General features: G+C 60.2%; 1 long non-coding RNA gene across 1 annotated transcript; it reads right to left on the bottom strand.

The window, feature by feature from the left end:
- Positions 1–1,694: 1,694 nt before the first annotated feature.
- Positions 1,695–8,741, bottom strand: LOC309612145. Its single transcript, XR_014235010.1, has 4 exons — positions 8,323–8,741; positions 7,816–8,017; positions 4,901–5,033; positions 1,695–4,620 (listed from the first exon to the last, which is right to left on the bottom strand). It is a non-coding gene; the product is annotated as an uncharacterized lncRNA (long non-coding RNA).
- Between the last annotated feature and the right edge of the window lie 375 nt (positions 8,742–9,116).

Below are 9,116 nucleotides of genomic sequence, written 5' to 3'. Positions count from 1 at the left end.
TCCAAGCCGGGCAGAAGCTCCACCCTCACCAGGACGGAGGGTCCAGGAGAATCTGGAGGCTCAAGGTTCCAGAAGCATCAACCCTCCCATGCCAGGGGCCTGCTCTGCCCCAAGCAGGCCCTGCCCGGGACTCAGCTGCTGCCGTGATGGAGTCGGGGGCCTGAGCCCTCGGCCTCCGCTGTCCTCACCTGCCGCCGAGGAGGCCTGTCCCTCCCACCCTTGGCATTTGTACCTTTTCAGAGAGCGGCAACTCAGTAAGAGCCCCCGACCCCATGGCCTTGGTCTGCCCTCGCTTCTCTCCGCCAGCCCCGCGTCCCGCCGGCCGCACCTCCCCCCACCTGCTGGGAAGTTAGCTGCCCAGTGCACTTGGCGCTGGGCACTCTGGGGCCTGTCCTGCCTCCAGCGATGGGCTTCCCTCCGCCCGCAGGGCCAGGGGCTCCAGCCCCATGAAGCCACCTCCACCCGTGCTCTCTGGACCACGTCTGACCGCGTGAGTGCCGCAGGCTGAGCTCCCGGGAAGCAGGCTGAGGGCGGGTGCGGGTGCACGCGAAGAGCCCGGACCTCCCCCACCGAGCAAAGGAAAGGCCAGGAGGCGGGCAGGCAGGGGGACACGAGCCGGGATGAAGCCTCGGGGGGACTCAGTGCCCGGGGGCTGGCGGGCTGCCTTCCTCTCAACGCCGCCCACTCTGCCGCTCACAGCCAGGCCCCCACGGGCACCCCCGAGGAACTTCTCCACACTGAGAGACTCTGGCGGAAAACGGAACTCTTCCCCCTCCGGGTCTCCACTGCTGGACCCCACGGAAGGCTTCTAACTAGCCTGTTCCTGTCATGCGTCCACCAGCACTGCCCTTGTCACAGAGGAGATGGGGCCCCGTGACTGGCAGGTGCAGACTAACCTACCACTGCCGGCAGCAGCTGGAGCCTGTGACCTAAGGAGAAAGGGGCATGAGATTTGTTGAATAAACCCCCAAACCCAAAACCATACCCGCTGTCCTCAGTGACTTCAGACTGAATGACATGGGTACGCGGAAGAGGCTGGTGGGCTGGGCTCATGGTGAGGACGCGTGTAGGATCGAGATGCCGGGTTAGACCAGGATGGTGCCCAGGTGGGGAGCCAGGGCACCGGACACCAGCCTGGAGCAGGAGCCAGGCTGAATGGAGGGGAAACACGTGGACAGAGAACACGTGGGCAGGAGGCATACAGAGACCGGCCAGCCCCAGATGGTGACTTGCTATCGGGGTGAGCCCCGTGAAACCCAGGGCTGCAACGAGATCGGAAGGCACAGGGAGTGAGGAGCAGAGGCCACAGGCCAGGCAGCATCTGAGGGCAGGTGGCCAGGTGAGGGCAGGTGGCCAGGTGAGGGCAGGTGACCAGGTGAGGGGCAGGTGGCCAGGTGAGGGGCAGATGGCCAGGTAAGGGGATGTGACCAGGTGAGAGGCAGGTGACCAGGTGAGGGCAGGTGGCCAGGTGAGGGGCAGGTGACCAGGTGAGGGCAGGTGGCCAGGTGAGGGGCAGGTGACCAGGTGAGGGGATGTGACCAGGTGAGAGGCAGGTGACCAGGTGAGGGCAGGTGGCCAGGTGAGGGGCAGGTGACCAGGTGAGGGCAGGTGGCCAGGTGAGGGGCAGGTGACCAGGTGAGGGGATGTGACCAGGTGAGAGGCAGGTGACCAGGTGAGGGCAGGTGGCCAGGTGAGGGGCAGGTGACCAGGTGAGGAGCAGATGGCCAGGTGCAGGGAGGTGGCCAGTTGAAGGGCAGGTGGCCAGGTGAGGGGCAGGTGGCCAGGTGATCAGGTGAGGGGAGGGGTCCTGGTGTCTCTTGGTGCCCATCCTCTCCCTGACGGCCTGAATCCACCAGAGGGTTCCCCCAGACACAGCACCTGCACATAAGAGGTTTTCAGTAACAGCCTCTTAGCCTCCTTCCCCTGCGTGCTCAGCTAGAGAGGGTGGGATAGTGCAGGGGTCTGTGTGGGTCTGTATTGGTGACGGGATGTGAGCATTTAAAATCAAGCCCTGTAACCAGTAGCAAATACTATGCATCTTTGGAGAAGCAGGAGAAAAAAATTGTACCTTAACTCTACAATTTTCCCAAACTACCAGACAAAGAGATGAACTTGAAACATCTATTCTCTAAGATAATAAAAACAGACAAAAATGAATACCAAGCCTGTGTGATTGCTAGTTCCTCATCTGACAATACAGAAGCTTATTTTAAATGGTAATATTTATCAAATGTCTATGAAAATACCTAGCAAATAATTCATGATGAGGACATTGCCTAAGAGGCTGCACCACTTGAATGTTGGATCTAATCTATGATTCAATCGTGTTAATTAGACATATACCATTAAATAGCAAGTCATCTCAGCCTATACAGTTTATAACAGGTGGTTCAAAATTGTATCTGTAATATGTCCACAGGCTTATTTGCCGTAAACTAAAGTATCAAATTTTATCAAATAGAGAATGTAGATGTTTAATTGGAAAACAAAGAGAAAATATAGCTGACTTTGCTTTCCATAAACTAAAACGCACACTCACGCTCATTACAAAGAGTCTTTCTTGTTCCCAATGTCGAGTGAGAGTCTCCAAAATGCATCACGTGCAGTCACTTATCATGAGAGCGTCACACGTGTTGTCACGTTTCCCTCACTATCATGATTATGGAGTCCTTGCCAGTGCTGCCATTTCCTGAGAAAAAGAGCTTTATCCAACAGCAGCATTAAATCCTATTACTGGTGCACTTAGGTTCATGAACAGCAGGTAAGTTACTCGCGTCAGCGTTGCACCCACGGTTAAGGAGGACAGAGGGGCTGGGCTTCACGGCCTCCTGCATGGGGTTTCTCGGGCTCGGGGGAGGGCCCTGGGCGGGGAAACTGGCTCAGTTTCCGTTCTGTCTCCTTTTCTGTGCACAATATTCACTCCCTCCCTCGCTCGCTGTGTGACCCTAAGCAAGTCTTTTCCCTCATCTATAAAATGAGGGCTCAGCCTGCAGTCACCAAGTCCCCTTCCAACAATTCCATCCTGTGTTTCTATTTAAGACAAGGAAATGCCCTTAAAATGAGGTTACAGAAAAATAAATAAATAACTATATGGGAAGTCACTGCTGTGTCTGCAGAACAGAAACATTCTGCATTTTGTGGCCCATAATATTTCTCCCCTTATCTATTTCTTATCTGCATAAAAGCAATGAAATGTCACCTCATTCAACAAACATTTACGGAGCGCCTACAGTTCTATGTGTGCTCAGGCCCTGGAGATGCAGCAGAGCCAAGGGACAAAGGTCTTCACCCTCTCAGGCCTCCCCTGTGCTGGGGGGACAGACAGGAGAAATAAACAAGGGGAACACACAGAGGTGAGAAGGTGTAATGGCTCTTTATCACTGCCTGACAACTGCCACATGCTCAGCAGCGGCAGACGCACAAGCTGACCGTCTCTTGGCGTCTGTGGCCAGGAGCCCTGGCACCGCCGAGCTGGGCTTTCCACTCAGGCAGCAATCCAGATGTGGGCCAGGCTGCGTTCTCATCCCCATCTTCACTCACTCAGGCTTCGGCAGAACTTACTTGCATTTGCAGACAACTTAGTTATCCAAAGCAAACAAGAGCAAGACTCCAGGCTGAGTTTGCAACAAGGCGGTCTCATGTCTGTAAAGTAGCCGCAAGCGAGGCCCCAGCACCTGGGGCACCTTCTGTCCTGCCCACACCTGGGGAGGGGCTCACCCCAGGATGAGAACACCAGGAGGTGGGCCTGCTCAGGCCTGTCTGCCACAGAGGACCCGGGTCCCATGGAGGAAGGAAGGCCAGGGAAGTTGGGAGAACCCACGGGAGGGCTGCGTGTGAACAGGGAACGCACCTATCGCGAGGAGGCAAGAAGGGTATCACAACTGCTGCTGCTCCAGACGGAGGAGAAAATGCAAAGCCTCCCCCCCCGGGAGAAGCTGCCCCGTATGTCCAGGACAGCAGGTGCCCACCCTTGCTGCAGAGCGCGGCCAGAGGCAGAGGCGTGGATGAAGTCGAGAGCAGAGAGGCCAGACGGTGAGGGCTGGCGGGCCTCGGGGTTTGCTTTGCGTTTATCGTGCGTGAGACAGGAGCCCCTGGGAGGTGCCCCACGGTGCAGTGACAGGACTGCTTGGGTTTTTGTTTGTTTGTTTGTTTGTTTGTTTTTATTTATTTTTGGCTGTGTTGGGTCTTCGTTTCTGTGCGAGGGCTTTCTCTAGTTACGGCAAGCGGGGGCCACTCTTCATCGCGGTGCGCGGGCCTCTCACTATCGCGGCCTCTCTTGTTGCGGAGCACAGGCTCCAGACGCGCAGGCTCAGTAGTTATGGCTCACGGGCCCAGTCGCTCCGCGGCATGTGGGATCTTCCCAGACCAGGGCTCGAACCCGTGTCCCCTGCATTGGCAGGCAGATTCTCAACCACTGCGCCACCAGGGAAGCCCCAGGACTGCTTGGTTTTTACAGGGTCCCTCTGAGCGCTGGCAGAGATTCACGAGGTGGGCAGAGTTGACCAGCCAGGACCCCACTGCAGGCTGTCCTGGCGCTGATGGAGATGCTGACCGTGGTGGACTCGGGTGGGGAGAGACTTGCACGGTGGCCTGATTTCAAAGATGGCGCCCGCAGGATTTCTGGATGAATTAGAAGTGGTTTCTGCAGCAGTCAAGACCCTACAACAATTCTGGGGCTTCAGCCTGCACCCTCCTTCAGCACCATACCCGTGTCCCGACCACGGCCGACAGTGCCCGAGCCGGCAGTGCCTGGTCCAGTCAACACGGGCATCTCACTGGTCCCGCTCTCAAGCCTTCTCATTGAAAACAGCCCTCACCTCCTCTCTCCTTACACCCTGTCCGCTCCAGGCCTGTGACAGGCCGTTGTCGCTGCAGGGGACGCTCTTCCCCAGGAACAAACCTTCCCTCCTCTGGGGTTCCCTCGGCCTCTTTGGGCAGAAGTAGCAGCCCCTGCTCCATCCACTCGTCATGTGCCTGTCCCTCTCCAGGCTCTGGGGGCATCACCTTCCCTCGTTCCAGCCTTCAGGGGGTGCCTGACACAAAGCAGATACACATTAAACATAATAACAGAGCGCCACAGAGGAAAGGTTCATGTCGCCCCTGAATGACTAACCCAGCTGACTGGAGAGCTGCGTTTAGGGCCTCCAGTTCCCAACTGGAGGCAGCAAGCCTCAAAAATTGGACTTCAGTTTCCACCTGGAAGGCCAGTTAGGAACCTGAAGAGGCCAGGGGAGTTTGGTGAAGAGAAGTTGAGCTGCAGGCAGGGCAGGACAGAATGGGCCCGACGGGGCTCTGTCCACACCTGGAGTCTGGGGGCGGAGTGTCCATGCTGGGGCGAGAGCTGGGACGGGTGCCCCCTGGCCACACTCAGCCCCCATGGGCTGCACATGCCTGGCGGTGTAAGCAGGTCTGGTTTGCACTGAGCCCTGCAGCCTGGAGGCCGGGGACCTGGCCCCCTGAGTGCTCCCTGCCTGGGCCTTGCTCTGGGACACTGGTCACCCCCCCCCCGGACCCCTGCCCCTGGGGCCTCAGCCTGCCTCCCCCAGCTGGGGCCCTCAGGCACAGCCTCATTAACCCAGTGAGTCAGAGTGACACCTGGACACCGTGGGCCTCTTAGAGGCCCCACCTAAGACCCTCCTGGAGGGCTCACAGGCCGCATCCCTCCTGGAAGGTTCACAGGCCGCCTGTCTCCATCCCATGCCTGAGAGCAGCTTCCAGGAAGGTGGAGGGCGGCCCCCTCACAGGACGCGGGCAGGTCCTCTGATAAGGAAGCCAGAGGCCCTGTGGGAGACTCGTCCACCTTCCTCTCTGCTACGAGGATGCCAGTAGCCCGGGCGAGATGATGCATTAACCTATTTCTCACTGAGGCGAGGGTCATCCATCAGACCCACTTTCCTCCTGGCAGGGCGAGCCGGGTGCCAGGTGCAGGCTGCTCCACCGAGGGGGCCGTCGGCCGTGATTGTGGGCAAGTCCCGCCCCCCCCGGGCCCCAGGCCCATAATTTATAAAGGGGGGGGGTGGATCCCAAGCACTCCAAGCCCTCTGCCTCCTATGAAGGCTTCAGTTTCGGGAAAGGATTCACTTGCATTTTCTGTCCTGAGACAAATCCCAGGTGGAGGTTTTGGTTTTATGTAAAATGAATCCCAGACAGGAGGGTGCCGGCCACGCCCTGGGGGCTGCACTGAGGCGTCTGGCCTGCCGCTCTGCCAATCCTTTCCCTCAAATCAGCATCGTCAATCTTGAGAAAGTCAGATTAGCCGCGGCTTGTGTCACCTGCGCAGGCAGAGGGGAGGTGACAGCCTTTCCATCGGGCTCTCTGAGAGCGTAAAAGCAGGGGGCGGTGAAACCCCAAAGGAGGTGAGCGTGGCGGCTGCAGGTCTGCGTCACCGCAGTCTCGGGCGCAGCAAAGAGGCTCCATCGACAAGCGGCGACGCAGGTCCCCCTCCGGACCGCTGAGTGAGTGCGACTCGCTGAGGTCCCGGGATGGCAGGGCCCAGAGGGGGAGCACGGCGCTGGCGGCCGGAGGGGAAAGCACAGATGGACAAGATCTCAGGGAGAAAGGGCAGGTGCGTCCCTGTGGAGGCGTCCCTGACGGGGCAGAGATCACTGTCCTCCGGGCCCAGGCCCCGGGTCCTCTGTGGGTACCCCTCCTGCCCTCTCCACACGCCCCACCAGGAATGGCCTCCCACTACGGCTCGAGTTCCTGAGAAAGCTCTAGAATGGCTCTTAGGAGCATCTGGGCACAGAAGCAGGTCAAGAAGCTTCTCCTCGCCAGCACCTGTGGTCTGCGCTGAACACATCCGTGGCACGAATCCGCACTTATCGAGCGCCTGGGGCAGGCCAGCCTCAGGGGGCAGCCCTTTTCACGCAATCCTAGCGCAACCGCAAAAAGCTGCGTTTGTTTGTTTATTTTCATCTTCCCGTTTTCCAGATAAGGAAACTGAGGCTTCAGACAGTGGACTCCTCCAGCGTCCCCGCGCTCAGCCGTACGGGGCAGGGCTTCCGGCCTCCAACCCTGGGATTGTGCAAGCAGCGAAAATGGCCTCTCTGTTTGGTTGGGGTTCTGCCCGCACACACAGTAAAGGTCGTGGGGGAGGAGGATTCTGCCCACCTGCATCCTGCCTGGGAGAGCTCCAATGCCAGGGCAGGCACCCAGGTACCCAGGTAGGTTCACCTGGAACCCGAGGCCACGGGGTCCCAGGCCCCAGGCACTTGGTCAATGCCAGGGACTCTACAATGCCCCGAGTGGGAACCCTGCATCAGAGGGGGACAATTCAACACCCCAAACACGTGCTGGGAAAACGGAGACTCACCAGAAGGCAGGACACACTGTTGGGGGAGGCGGGTCTGTGCTTCCTCCGAGGAGAGCCCTGGTCTTTCCCAACAGACACACTTCCAGCCGTGGAGACAGGTGGGGGGGGGGGGCACCACTGGCCCACCGTCACTGTCAGCTGAGCGAGCCTCCACCCCAGCTGGAGGCCTCCAAGTGCCTCCAAGCCCTTCCCCAGCCCCACCCCCACCCCCGACGGAGCACCGACACTTCACGGCCCACAGGTTCCCGGGCTTTATCGCCCGGGTCCGGCCTGCTGCCGCCAGAAGTGCTATCGTATGGCTCAGTGGCCTCCGGGGCACCCTTGATTAAACTCCAGCCCTGGCCGAAGTGTCCCAGGCAGTGCTGATGGGAAGTAACCATAGCCATTTTAAGGTCTGAAAGTGGCTTGAGCTCCTGTTTATCAGCCTTCCTGGAAGGGCCACCACTGAGTCCCTTCAGAGGCCCCATGCCCCACCCCAAAGGGACAGGTGCTTCTCAGCTCACCCGGGACCTCCAAGGAGGGGGCTTCACCAAATCCAAGGTCTTCGAGAGGGAAAAGAAAACGAGGAGAACGATCTTTTCTTCTTAACCTGCCGGTCTTTGTTGCATCCGAGCCGTCTCTGCTGCCGAGGGGCGCTGTCGTCTCCCACCCAGCACACGCAAACCCCAGGGTCACCGTGATGCTTCAGACAAACGCCTTGTGGGCCTGCAGGGAACGGGCTGTCTGTGGAGAAGGCTGGAGCCATGCGGGCGGGTGAGGGAGCACTGAATTAGCGCCATATCACATGGCCTCCCTGCTGTGGACCGGTGGTCCCGGCAGTGCCCTGAGGGGCTCCCCAAGCTCTCGTGGGACCCCCAGATCCGGCCGGGATCCCTGAGCTTCCCACCCAGGGCCCTGACCCACCCCGCCGTCTCCGGCTCTCCACAGCCATGCTGGGAACACCCTGCCTGTCCCCTGCACCCGGCCCAGGGCTGTCCCCTTCCTTCTGCACCCTTTCTCCTGCTGCTGACCTGGCCCACGGCCAGGCCCTGCTTCCCGGAGAGATGGTCTGGGTCGAAGCTCTCTGGACGGTGAGTTTCTCTTGACCGGGGGTCTGGGGTGTGAGTTCTCGGACCCTCAGGCAGGCGGCTGGTTCCCGATACACGGCTTGGCCGCACCTCTCGTCTGACACGCATCATTATCTCTTCGGAGCCTCAGTTTCCCCACCTGGGAAGACGCTGCTACAGCAGGGGCTGCGTGAGGCCTCAGGGAGTATGCGAAGCGCTCCACACCGCTCCTGGCCCGCGGGAGCACCGGTTTCCCTGCCACCCGCCGGCTGTCCTCCCGGAGGCGCTGCGGGCACCCAGGCGCCCACGCCAGCACGGGCCCCGGGCCTGGGGGCGCGGCCGTGCGGCGGGCACGTGACACTCGCCTGCGCTCCGCCGGCCTGGCGCACGCGCAGCGGCTCACTGGCTCCAGCCCGCCTCCGGACCCCGCCGTGCCCACCCCGCCAGCCCACCCGGCAGTTTTCTGCTCACCTCCCCGCACGTCCAGCCGCGGGCGTGCTCGCCTCGGGAGGGGCTGGAGGTCTGGTGCCCGGAGCGGCCCAGGCGGGCGCAGACACTGTCTCCCCACCCCGGAGGCCTCGTCTTCCCTCCGCCTCCCTGGCAGCGCGCTCCCCCGCCGCACACCCACCCCTCCCAGCTCCTTTCCCACAGGTCACCTGTGCGCTGAGCTTACACGCCCCTAAATCTGCGCCCCATCTGAGGAGACGTGTCTCGTCCACTTCGGTTGCTTTGTCTCCTCACAGCACGTGACAGGTGGT

This window comes from Balaenoptera borealis, assembly GCF_965194805.1.
Source record: "Balaenoptera borealis genome assembly, chromosome: 15".
Taxonomy (NCBI): Eukaryota; Metazoa; Chordata; class Mammalia; order Artiodactyla; family Balaenopteridae; genus Balaenoptera; species Balaenoptera borealis.
The sequence above is the reverse complement of the archived record's forward strand: the minus strand, read 5'-3'. Positions and strand labels throughout refer to the sequence as shown.